Raw genomic sequence first — 13,119 nt, forward strand, 5'->3', positions numbered from 1 at the left:
TGCAGGCTGGGCAATCAGAACAAAGTCCCATGGCAATTCAGATTTCTCAAACCCATCTTCACCTATAGCCATTCTTGTTACTTTGCAGGAAATTTGCATACATTATAAATTTTGGAGCAGTTCCCCATATTCTGTAGATGTATGCAGTTGCTATTTGGGGGCTGTAAAAATCTGACCCAAATGAGCCTTGTGTACCAGAAGAACAACCTTGCTGTATTACACCAAAGACCCATCTGACAGACAGATAGAAGATGCTAGAAGAGTGATGGAACCTGTGACCCACTAGATCAGGGGTCCCCAAACTAAGGCCCGGGGGCCGGATGCGGCCCATTCGCCTTCTCAATCCGGCCTGCGGACGGTCCGGGAATCAACATGTTTTTACATGGGTAGAATGTGTCCTTTTATTTAAAATGCATCTCTGGGTTATTTGTGGGGCCTGTCTGGTGTTTTTACACGAGTAGAATGTGTGCTTTGATTTTAAATGCATCTCTGGGTTACTGGTATTTGTGGGGCATAGGAATTCGTTCATATTTTTTTTTTCAAAATATAGTCCGGCCCCCCACAAGGTCTGAGGGACAGTCGTCCGGCCCCCTGCTGAAAAAGTTTTCTGACCCCTGCACTAGATACTGTTCTGCTACAATTCACTGACCACTGTCCATGCTTGGCAGGGGCAGGTGTGAGTTAGGTGTCTATTAAGATACGGAGAGCAGTAGGTTCCCTGTGGCTATATTATGTCACAAACAGGGCAGATAGCTGTTGTTATCTAGTATTCAGAGGTAAAATGCTTCTTTCTGTGAAGGTTCTCTCACAGCAAATGGCAACAAGTTGGAATCTAGACAGTTATTTAGTCGTTCTTGCCTTATTTTGTGGCACTGATTTCCACCAAATTATCTATAGGTTTGGTGAAGAACTTCCATTTTATGTAGCCCTCATCTATCTTCATTCACGGGTGAGATGAACCATCTGCGTTTAGGGTTTTTCATTTTTGTTTCTGTTTACACTTTTTAGCCCTCTGAAGGGCTATGGCAGTGCGAATGAAGATCCAGCTAGCTACTCTGTGCTAAAACCTCAAAATCCTTTGAAGAAAGGTCCTTGTCAAATTTTTCATCTTGCCCAGTAGATTTCTTCCATTTATCCACCAATAAATATATTTTGCAATACCCCAGAATTTGCACCTGGAATAATAATAATAATAATAATAATAATAATAATAATAATAATGTCAAATTCACTTGTATTTATCTTGTATAACCTAAGAGGATTCAATCATTTTTTAAAGGCAGAAACTTTGCATTTGCCCATCTGTCCGAGGAGTTATGGACACTTGTGTTCCAGAGGAAAGAGTCTCTAATGCACCACCGTTACGTATTTTGGCTGGTTGTGGAAGATACAAAATGTAAAGTAAGGGAACCTCCTGGTTTAAATCTGCTTTCACCTTCACTTCTTCAGAAGAGGAACTGCAAAGCCAGCCTGACTTGCTCTCTCACATATGACGAGCCTCCTTGTTCAGGCCAATGGCCCATCTAGTCCAGCATCCTGTTCTCAGTGACCAACTGGAATCCATTTGGGGGTAGGAAATCTTGGTTGTACAAGTATCATGGCTGAAACGAGGAGGAAATCTGTAGAGATCTAACTGATGAGGAACCTGTGGCCCTGGTTCTGGTCATTAAGACTACAACCGGACCATTGGCCATGTGGACTGGTGTTGGAGTGCAGCAGCAACTGGAGTACCGCGGACTATCGCCATCCACGATAAAGACTAGAGCAGCCTATTCTTTATTAACAGACACTGCCCAGATCCCCCTCAACCCTGGAGCCTGCCCCAAATACCTTGAGATTAACAAGAAAAAGGCAATTTTTGAGTGAAGGAAGTGCTACACTGAAGGCCAGCAACACTGGCTGTGCCTTCAAAGCAAGACTGAAAGGGATCTTGCAACAAGGACCATTCTGTATTGAGTGGTGTCTAGTTCAGATGATAGTAATATAATAATAAAAAATTTTATTTATACCCCGCCCTTCCCAGCCAAAAAAACTGGGCTCAGGGCGGCTAACACCAATTAAAATCACAGCAAAAAACATAAACACAATCAATTTAAAATAACAGATTAAAGTACAAATTTAAAAATTCAATATTAAAACTGCAGTCTCATTTTCAAATAACCCACCAATAAAAGAATGAAGCATAAATATTAAACAGAAACCAACCCAAAGGCCAGGTGGAACAGCTCCGTCTTGCAGGCCCTGCGGAAAGATGCCAAATCCCGCAGGGCCCTGGTCTCTTGTGATAGACTGTTCCACCAAGTCGGGGCCAATACTGAGAAGGCCCTGGCCCTAGTTGAGGCCAACCTAGCATCTTTGTTGCTCGGGACCTCCAAAAGATTATTATTTGAAGACCTTAAGGTCCTACACGGGACATACCAGGAGATGCATTCCTAGTCCAACAAACTACTGGATCAGGGATGAATTGGGAGAGTGCCTGCCTCCTCTCACTCACCTCAAAGGCTGATATTCTAACTCCCACTAACCTGGTAATAAGCCCAGGGTTTTCATTAGGACTTCTGCTGAGCAGACATAAGTTAGCACTGTGCTGTAAGCCCTGATTCATATGTTAGAGCCTGGGAGGTGCAGATTAGGTTAGAATCCCCAAAGTTCAAATTCTGTTGTTTGTAAATGCAATAACATGTGCAAATACCAAACTGCAATAATCAGGCCTGTAGCTACAGTATCCCACGGTTATAGCTGCTTCTTTGGCGATAACTCGTAGCCAAGTAAGATTGTATTCCATAAACACGGTTTTAAAACTGAGTCTTTTAAGTGACTGGAGGCCAATTCTGGATCTGCTTGTCCATCCACAGTGGGGACATAGGTTTCCGGGCGGGAGTTGATCATGTGAGGGTTTGCCAAGCGTGCCTTCCTCTTAGCACATTTATCCATTGTGTCCTGAGTTCGAGTGTCTTCGAATCCCATGACATCTTTGGTAAAGGCTTTTCATCAATTGGAGCACAGCGGGCCAGTGTTTCCTCCTCCACTGGTGACCAGGTAGGGAACTGTTAGCAGTTTTGGCCCTTTAAAAAACAAACAGCAAATGCAGGCAAGCATGTCAGAAAAACATTGTGAACTAGAAACTTAGAAGGTTTGTACAAGCTTAAATAAATCAAAGTACAATGGCATTATTTCTTCTACACCCCCTCCCCAAAGATCAGAATTAGGCCTAAAGCAAAATACACATCCAGACAAAAACGCAGACTTCCTTTTCCAGCCTCCTTGCCACACACAATCTGTGCTTATGGTGTAAGAAATGTCTACTTCCGACTGATGTCTCCCAAAGCTTTGAGTCTCTGATTTCAGCTTTTGAAATCAACCTCTTGCCCAGGCCTGCTTGTTTCTGGAAGAGAAAAAATCATTCCACGTGTAGAAATTTGTCTTTAAAAAAACAAGAGCTGCTAGACCTCATGAAGGTGAAACGTCTTTAAAAGGGACAGGACTGTAGTTCAAGGGTGCTGGGAATTGTAGCTCTGTGAGAGGGAAACAACAGTGGGGAGTCTTAATGTATGGTGACTTAAATGCATGGTGTGTTTGCAGCCTGGTTTTTAACCCATTTCTGTTTGGAGGTGGTAGGATTTGCTTCATTTTAATGCTCCCTTTTGCTTGATGGTGAAGCAATTTCCCCCCAAAGCAGCAAAGAAGCCTTTCGTATAAATCAAAAAGATGTCCAATGTTATAAGAAAAAAAAAACTGCTCCTTTTCCCCTATGGGGTACCCAAGAGCCCATATAGAGTCCTTAAGTGGGTTCGCTATCGGTAGGAGAAAATAACAGGGACCAACCAGAGAATATTGAGAAGCAAAGAGGCTAGTAAGCCTGATCTTTATTAAAGGAAATAAACTGTTGTAACAGGATCCCCACTCACCACATGCAGGAGGTAGGAGGACTCTGAACAATGGTACGCAAGCCTTTATATAGACTCCTGAAATTGCCCACCATGTCGTCTAAGGTAAAGGTAAATGGACCCCTGACCATTAGGTCCAGTCGTGGACGACTTGGGGGTTGCACGCTCACCTCGCTCTATAGGCCGAGGAGCCGGTGTTTGTCTGCAGACAGCTTCCGGGTCATGTGGCCAGCATGATGTAAGCCGCTTCTGGCGAACCAGAGCAGCGCATGGAAACGCCGTTTACGTTCCTGCCAGAGTGGTACCTATTTATCTACTTGCACTTTGACGAGCTTTTGAACTGCTAGGTTGGCAGGAGCAGGAACCAAACAACAGGAGCTCACCCCTAAAACATCATCACAGAAGGAGGTGGTTTACAGCAGAAATCCTGTCTGCCAGGATACTTGATAATGGTCACTGGTTGCATTACCAGGGCAGTCTGGCCATTCTTTTGTGATGGTTAATACTTTAGTTCCTGAATCCAGGTCACAGGCTCACCCTATTCATACACAAATACGCACTTTAAGACAGGATTTGCAAGCAAAAGACCATGGGAAGGCTTTCCCCATTTGCCTCCCTTACTGCAGAGGAATATTTAAGGTCAATGTGGGAGAATCAAAATGGCTTCAGGATTGTTCTCCCATACTATTTCAGACACATGGTTCGTATATTTAGATATGTGTGCATTTTTTTGAGACCTTAAAATTGTTATAACGAGGTTGTGACTCCATTTGGGGGACTCCAGAGCTTGTGCCCAGAGCTGGGGTTGCCAGTAAGATGTGACACCCCATTCCACACACAACACTGCTGTTTCTAGTGAGAAGGGTGTGTAAAGTGACAGAAGTTGCATTTGCACTCACCCTAAAGAATGCTGGGAACTGTAGTTTGTTATGGGTGCTAGGGATTGATTATATGTTTGTGAGGTGTAAATCACAGTTCCTAGGCTTCCTGGGTGAAGCTTTGTGCTTTAAATTATTATTCTTAATATCATCATACCCATCTGTGACTTATTAATTGCTTTCTAAACAACTGTCTCAAGGTGATTTGCACACGAGATAATTAAAAATGATTAAAAACAGCAGATACATTTAAAACAGGTCTAAAAACCTAACAACGTAGACACTGGTGGTAAAGACCAATTTATCCAGCTGGGAAAACCTGTGGGAACCAAAATGCTGCTTTGGAAAAGTACAGTACGGTAAGTGATTGCCTGCTCTATCTCAAAGAGGAATGCTATTCCTCAGAACAGGGAAAGCCATGCTGAAGGCTCTGTTCCAAGTTACTGGGGAGCAGGCTTCTCATATCTTTGGAGTTTGCAGGAGAAACTCTCCAGGAGATGGCAGTGATCTACTGGGTGTAAAGGATGAGGCAGTTTCTTAAGCAACATGATGCTGAGCTGTATAGGGTTAGTACTGATATAAGGGGGGGGAAACCCGCGCCTTTTCCCTTATGGGGTACCCAAGAGCCCACATAGATTCCTTTTGTAGGTTCTCTATCGGTAGGAGAAAATAACAGAGACCAACCAGAGAATATTGAGAAGCAAAGCCTGATCTTTATTAACTGTTGCAACAGGGTGCTCCCCCACACGCATGAGAGAGGAGGAGGACCCAGAACAAAGGTGTGCCCGCCCTTATATAGACATTTTAAATTGCCTGCCCTGGAGTCCAAGACCACTCCCAGAAACATCATACCTACATCACAGAAAATGCAGTTTACAACAGAAATCTGAGTGCGTTGTTTATCTCCTGTCTGGCAAGTTACATTATCTGGGTTTTGGCCACTCTTTTGTTATTGTTGTTGTTTAGTCGTTTAGTCGTGTCCAACTCTTTGTCACCCCATGGACCTGAGCATGCCAGGCACTCCTGTCTTCCACTGCCAGCCCACAGTTTCGTCAGACTCATGTTAGTAGCTTCAAGAACACTCTCCAACCATCTTGTCCTCTGTCATCCCCTTCTCCTTGTGCCCTCAATCTTTCACAACATCAGGGTCTTTTCCAGGGAGTCTTATCTTCTCCTGAGGCGGCCAAAGTATTGGAGGAGCCTCAGCTTCAGGATCTGTCCTTCCAGTGAGCACTCTGGGCTGATTTCCTTCAGAATGGATAGGTTGGATCTTCTTGCAGTCCATGGGACTCTCAAGAGTCTCCTTGTGTCTTTAGGCAAGCATATAAAAATGCTGAGTTAGCTGTAATAATGATCCCATTTTTCTCAGCCCCCCCCCAATTCCCACACAGCTTCATTCTCCCTTAGCTAGCTCAGACAATTGCAGTGTCCTTCAGATGTTGCTAGACTACAACTCCCATCACCTCTGACTTCTGAGTGAACTGGCTGGGGCTGATGGGATTTGGAATCCAACAACATCTAGAGGGCACCACAATGGCTACATCCCTGTTTAAACCTTCTACAGTCTCCTCCAGCACCATAATTCAAAAGCATCAATTCTCCGGCAATCAGACTTCTTTATGGCCCAGCTCTCACTTCCATACATTACTACTGGGAAAACCATAGCTTTAACTATACGGACCTTTGTCAGCAAGGTGATGTCTCTGCTTTTTAAGGTGCTGTCTAGGTTTGTCATTGCTTTGTGAGAAACAAAAAATAAATAAAATAAAATAAATAGAATAAAACTCCTTCCAGTAGCACCTTGGAAATATCTGAAGTGTGCCTGCACACGAAAACTCATACCAATAACAAACATAGTTGGTATCTAAGGTGCTACTGGAAGGATTTATTTTTTATTTTTTGTTTTGTTTTGTTTCGACTACGGCAGACCAACACGGCTACCTGCCTGTAACTAGGATTTGTGAGGAAAGAGACAATGGGGAGGTTTCCCACTTTGACCTTGCAGAAAAATATTTCTTCAGGACATTTTCTGTGGGGTTTCAGACATGTGGTTTATATATATAGTTATGAACAATATATATATGACCTTAAAATTCTTATAACAGTACCAACATCTTGAACTTGGCTCAGTAGCAGATTGGCAGCCAGTGCAAGTCCTGCTAGCAGGGGGTTTATATGCTGGCTGTAGTTTGCCCCCACAAGCAGGGCCAGACACTGCATTCTGCGCCAGTTGCAGTGGGGGAGCTTCATTCTCTGGCACCAGCAGCAGGGAGCAGGCAGGGGTGGGGCTGGCATGCGTCCCGGGGGTGTGGTGTGCCACACAAAGGGGCGGGTCACGCATACTGGGGGCGGGGAATACTGCCGACAGAGGCGTGGCGTGTGTTCTGGGGCTGTGGTGCGCCACCCGCAGGGGCGTGGTGCGTGTTCTGGGGGCAGAGTGTGCAGCCTGCGGGGGCGGGGCACCCAGCGCGGGCAGGGGACCAGCCGCAATGGAACCCCACCGGGATTGCACCAATGGGGACGGTGTGCTCCCATTGCCCCCCTTCCTTCGCCCCTGGCAAGCTGCAGCCTCCGGACCAACCCTGAAGACAATCCCACAAATAGTAGGGTTACCAGACACCCCCTGGTTCCTGGGGACAGTCCCCAGATTTGCAAATCTGTCCCTGGGAACCATGGCAGCAGCAGCCTCAGCAGCCCAGAGCCAGCCTGGTAGCGCAGTTGGCTCTGGCTGGCTTCAGGAGCTGCTCGCTGCTGTGGCGCCCACCATTTTTCCTCACTGGATGTGTCTTGTGCGCAACACATCATATGGGGACTTCCAGTGAGGAAAAATGGCGGGCGCCATGGCAGCGAGCAGCTCCTGAAGCCAGCCAGAGCCAACTGCGCTACCAGGCTGGCTCTGGGCTGCTGCTGCCACCGCCACTGCCGAAGGGGAACCAGGGGTGTCCGGCGGTACAGATCTCCTGCCCCCTTTGTTTGGACCGATCGGGGAAGGCTCGGGAGTTGCGGGCTGGTGGGCGACCATTGCCCAGTTTTTAAAAAACTCCGGCGCATTTATGTTTCACAGGGTGCAAAAAAGAAGGGCTTTGCACCTTTATACAATATGCATGTGTGCTTGGACCCAGGGTCTTTTGCCTCACCATTCCCACTACTGACTCCCTGTTGCTACCCAGCTTCAAAAAAAGAAAAAGAAAAAAAGAAGTTCCCGGATTCATTGAAAAAAATCTGGTAATCATAACAAAGAGTGCATTGCAGTAATGCAGCTGCAAGGTTACCCATGTATGGACAACTGTGTTCAGGCTATCCCTATCCAGGGATATTTGCTTTAAATGTATGGTGTGTATGCAGCCAGCAATGAGATATCATCAGAGCACCTGAAAGCACCAGGCTTGCTTAGGGTGCTCAGATCAGACTGCATGTCACTCACAGCTATGTCTTACATAAGTACATAATAAGAGCTCTGCTGGATCAGGCCACTGGCCCATCTGGTCCAGCATCCTGTTCTCACAGTGGCCAACCAGATGCCTGTGGGAAAGATCCGAGCACAAGAGCCCTCTCCCCTCCTGTGCTTTCCAATAACTGGTATTCAGAAGCATGTCGTGAATAATTTTGTAAACTTCTATCATTGTCACCTCTTAACTCAACTTTTTGTATATTAAATGCTATTTTTATTTTATTAAAAATAATAAAATAAAATAAAATAAATAGCTGCTCACCCCTTCCAACTGCCTCCTGCGGTGCTTGCCCCACCCTGCCTAATGCTAGGGCTGGTCTGAAGACACCACATGTCCCCCAAAATGCAAACGAGGGAACATGGTTCATGCCCCCTTTTGCCAGTGAACACACTTCCTCCATACACACCTCCGACTGCACTGAATTCTTGACCTTTTGGAAATCCAGGCCAGTGCATGTCACTACAGGGAAAGTTGCTCCCAGTTCTTCCAAAGGCTGCTGTCAGCCATGGAAGTCCCTTCAAAAATGGTTGTGTGCTGCAATGAATCTCTCCGCTAGATGGCAGAAGAGGAGCATTGCTGAATGAAGTTGATTTACCTACATAACAGGATCTCCTCCTCCTCCTCCTCCTCCTCCTCCTTCCTTTTTAACAAAATAGATTATATGATTATTTTTCTTAAGAGAAAAGCTAGGTTATCAAAGAAGGAGCTCAGGGGAGTTTGTACAAAGTAGGAGGACAGTAGTTGGGCATTTGCCTAGTTAAACCTCCTTTTGTACTAGATGGGTTATTACATGGGGTGAGTGGCCTGAACCTAACGCCAGACTAGAAGATTTTTTTGCAGGATGTTCGTAGCTCAGGGCGGGTCTCATTTCCAAGAGCTAAGGCAAAACCAGAGGCTAGACACATGTGATGACACAGACCTGCAAGTAACAATATGGGCTAATGCTATCAGTGGCTATTAGCTATGATGGCTATATTCTGTATTTGCTATCAAAGCCACCATGCCTTTGAGTACTAGTTCCTTGGTTATCTCAAGTGGGGAGAGTTGTGCTGTTGTGCTTGTGTCTTGCTTCTGGGCTTCCCATTGGGGCTTCTGGTTCGCCACTGTGAGAACAGGATGCTGGACTAGGTGCTGCTCTCATGGGTCATCTTCAAATTTGTATGAAATAACAACAACAACAACAACAACAACAACAACAACAACAACAACAACAACAACAATTTATTTGTACCCCGCCCATCTGGCTGGGTCCCTCCAGCCACTCTGGGCGGCCTCCAACAGATATTAAAATACATTAAAATACCACAGGTTTAAAACTTCCCTAAACAGGGCTGCCTTCAGGTATTTTCTGAATGTCAGATAGTTATTTATCTCTTTGACCTCTGCTGGGAGGGCGTTCCACAGGGCGGGCGCCACTACCGAGAAGGCCCTCTGCCTGGTTCCCTGTAGCTTTGCTTCTCACAGTGAGGGAACTGCCAGAAGGCCCTTGGCGCTGGATCTCAGTGTCCGGGCTGAACGATGGGGGTGGAGACGCACCTTTGGGTGTACAGGACCGAGGCCGTTTAGGGCTTTAAAGGTCAGAACCAACACTTTGAATTGTGCTCGGAAACGTACTGGGAAATGGGAGACAAGAGCCAAGGGGGAGAGAAAATCTGTGAGTGGGGAGGACAATTTTTAAAAAGGAGGTAGGGATCTATCCTCACCACTTCTCCACTGCTGCTTTTTTGCTTCGCCCTTGAACCAATCAGCCCACTTTCCCAGGGACGCAGCCCTCCCAGACTCTTGCTCTCTACAGAAACAGCACCCCCTGCAGCAAACTCAGGAGCAAGCAGGATCCCTCAGAGCTGTCCAAGGTCCTGCATGTTCTCTGCTTAACTTGAGCATGTAGCTAGAAACTGGCTTTTGTTCATGTTTTGTTCGACTGAGAAGGAATTAGGTAGGCTTTCCTTTAAAAGTGCGCTGAATCAGATTTCTCCTCTGCAAAAAAAACCAAATACAGTTTTCTTAAGGCAGTTTCCTCTAGGAATCTGTACTTCTTGTCCACCTGTTTGTGCTCATTCCTGGGCTATTCCCACAAGCGTCCCTTTGCAGAGCGAGTTCGGTGAGATGGGCAATGGCTCTGACATGGCTTCCCTAAGGAGAGCAGGAAGAGCCCAGCAGTGTCTCTTTCTTTTTCTGGACTCATTGTAAGACTCACCTCTTCACCCAAGGCAGCAGGGTGGAAGGGAGCCTGCTTTGTGCACCCAGCGATGAAACAGAAGCAGACAGCAAAGTCAACTAGACCTACAGAGAATCAGATCCTTTCTTCTGGCAGGAGTTTTGGTGTTTGTAAAAAATAATAACACACCTTTTGGGAAAGGCCGTTGTTGTTGTTTAATGGATTTATATCCTGCCATTCTTCCAAGCTTGGATTTAAAAACATCATTATAAAATACAAAGTCATAAAAAACAAACCCGCTGAAAAACTATAGTTAAAGTACATCACAACCCAGTCATTAAAATCCACTTTCCCCTGACAGCAGCCCAGTGATCGGCATCATTTGCACCTTTGTTTTCAAAGGCTCATCTGAACAGGAAAGTCTTAGCCTGCTGGTGGAAGGAAAGCAAAGAGGGAGCCAGTCTGACCTCTCTTTGGAAGAAATCCCTCAATATGGGAACAGGTGTAGAAAAAGTCATTTTTCTCTTGTCACCGCTGATGCTGATGGGAGCAAGAGAAGGTGCTCACCTTAGGATCTTGGCATTCGGACATAGGGAGATACAAACTTTCAGGTAGCCTGGATCCAGGTTTTGGAGACCTTTTGGTACAACACACTCCATAGGGTTCCTTTGTGAGTCCAGGGCTCTCTCTGCTGCTTTGCATGCCCAACCATGCCAAGTCTTGACACCTCTGACCCTGCTCATGTGGCCCTTAAACAAAAAATATTAAGTTACACTCTAACAGGTAGTTCTCTCATGCTTCTGTTAGGAACTCAAGAGCTGCCTTATCCTGAGTCAGACCATTGATCTATCTAGCTCAGTACTGTCTTCAGTGGCAGGCAGCAGCTCTCCAGGGTTTTTTCCCCAGCCCTGCACCTGGAGATGCAATGGGCTATTGAACCTGGGAGTTTCTCAATGCAAAGTAGATGATCTTCTTTACTGAGCTACAGCCTTTCCCTACTTTTAGCAATTCATTGCAGTTTTACTGATACATTGCATTTTATTTATTATTTATTCAGCAAGGTGTGCATGCTACTTAATCAGAAAGAAGAAGCAGCTCTGAGTGGTTTGCATAAAATATTCATTAAAAGTAGCAATAAAAGCAGACTTTAAAAACAGCAGGAGCAATAAAATTCTGAAATTACCAAAATATTGATAACCGAGAGCTGCCACCCCCTGCTTGCTTTGCTCGAGCCCACTTACCTCTTTGCCCTTCCCCACACTTGAAACTCCTCCCTCACCTGAAAACTCACCTGAAACCCCTCCCTCTTCACCCTAAGCCTCACCTCCTTTTAAAGGAGGGGGAGGGACCACGAAGGGCAGCTTGCTAAACCCCACTGTAGGTAGGCATGTTAAACGGAGGGTGGGGTGGGGGGAGAGATGCTTTAACAATGCTTCCTCGCTTTATTATACAGCTTGCCTGGGCCTGTCTGCTGTTCCTGTTGGTGGCTGCATGAACTGCAGAGTGTGGTGACACCATGCATTTCCACATATATAGGAATAAATCAATATTACATATCTAGGCAGGTTGTTGGATTGTTTCAGCTTTCACTTCACAAACTTGGATTTCACCCTGAAAAGCAGTGTACATTTATTTTTTAAAAAATGATAAAAGAAACAAGTATTTTAAATAAGTATATACATGGGCATAGCCAGGATTTTTGTGGGGGGGGGGGGCAGAACCTCAGATTTGTATTTTTAAAAATTGATTTAGGGAGGGTGCAGCTTCCCCCTGCCCCTCTGGCTACGCCCCTTAATATATTCTATTAGTAAATAAGCAGCTTGGGATTAGTTTACCCACAACATTGCCTTCTTCTACTTCTTCTTTGGCGATCACTCGTAGTTGAGTAAGATTGTCTTCCATAAACACGTTTTTAACAATGAGTCTGTAAGTGACTGTGGAGGCCAATTCTGAATCCACACGTCCTTCTACAGTGGGGACATTGGTTTCCAGGTGGGAGTTGATCATGGTGTGGATTTGCCAAGCGTGCCTTCCTCTTAGTACGAGATTCCCAATGGCTTCGCTCACAAGGAACATAGGAACATGCAAGCCCACTCACCACAACAAGGTGATGATCCAGAGAATGGGAATATTGCCTTACCCGATATTTGCCCACTGTTACAGTTGCAACAAAATACCCATTCTGCATTTGTAAGAACTCAGTCTTTTAGTATGGCATTACCTACACTTTGGAACTCCCTGCCTAATGACATGAGGCAGGTGCTGCAACTATACTCTTTTCGGCGCTTGCTGAAACACTGTTGGTCTAAACCATTGAGCCTCTTGGGCTTTGAATCTCTGCAATGGAGTGAGCTCCTTTTGCTCTGTCCCAGCTCCTGCCAACCTAGCATTCGAAAGCATACCAGCATGAGTAGATAAATAGGTACCGCTGTGGCAGGAAGGTAAATGGCATTTCCATCATAGTGTCCTGTTTCACCAGAAGTGATTTAGTCATGCTGGCTGCATTACTTGGAAAGCTGTCTGTGGACAAACACCGGCTCCCTCAGCCTGAAAGCAAGATGAGTGCCACAACCCCATAGTTGCCTTTGACTGGACTTAACCATCCATGGGTCCTTTACCTTTTAACTTAAAATACTGTTGCTTAGACAAGCCTGTCCAGATGCTTTGGTCCTTTTTTATATATAGGAATTATGATGGACTCCTTCCATGATCTAGGTATCTGGCCCATGGCATTGATTGCATCA

The sequence above is a fragment of the Lacerta agilis genome, chromosome Z (genome assembly GCF_009819535.1).
Source record: "Lacerta agilis isolate rLacAgi1 chromosome Z, rLacAgi1.pri, whole genome shotgun sequence".
Lineage (NCBI taxonomy): Eukaryota > Metazoa > Chordata > Lepidosauria > Squamata > Lacertidae > Lacerta > Lacerta agilis.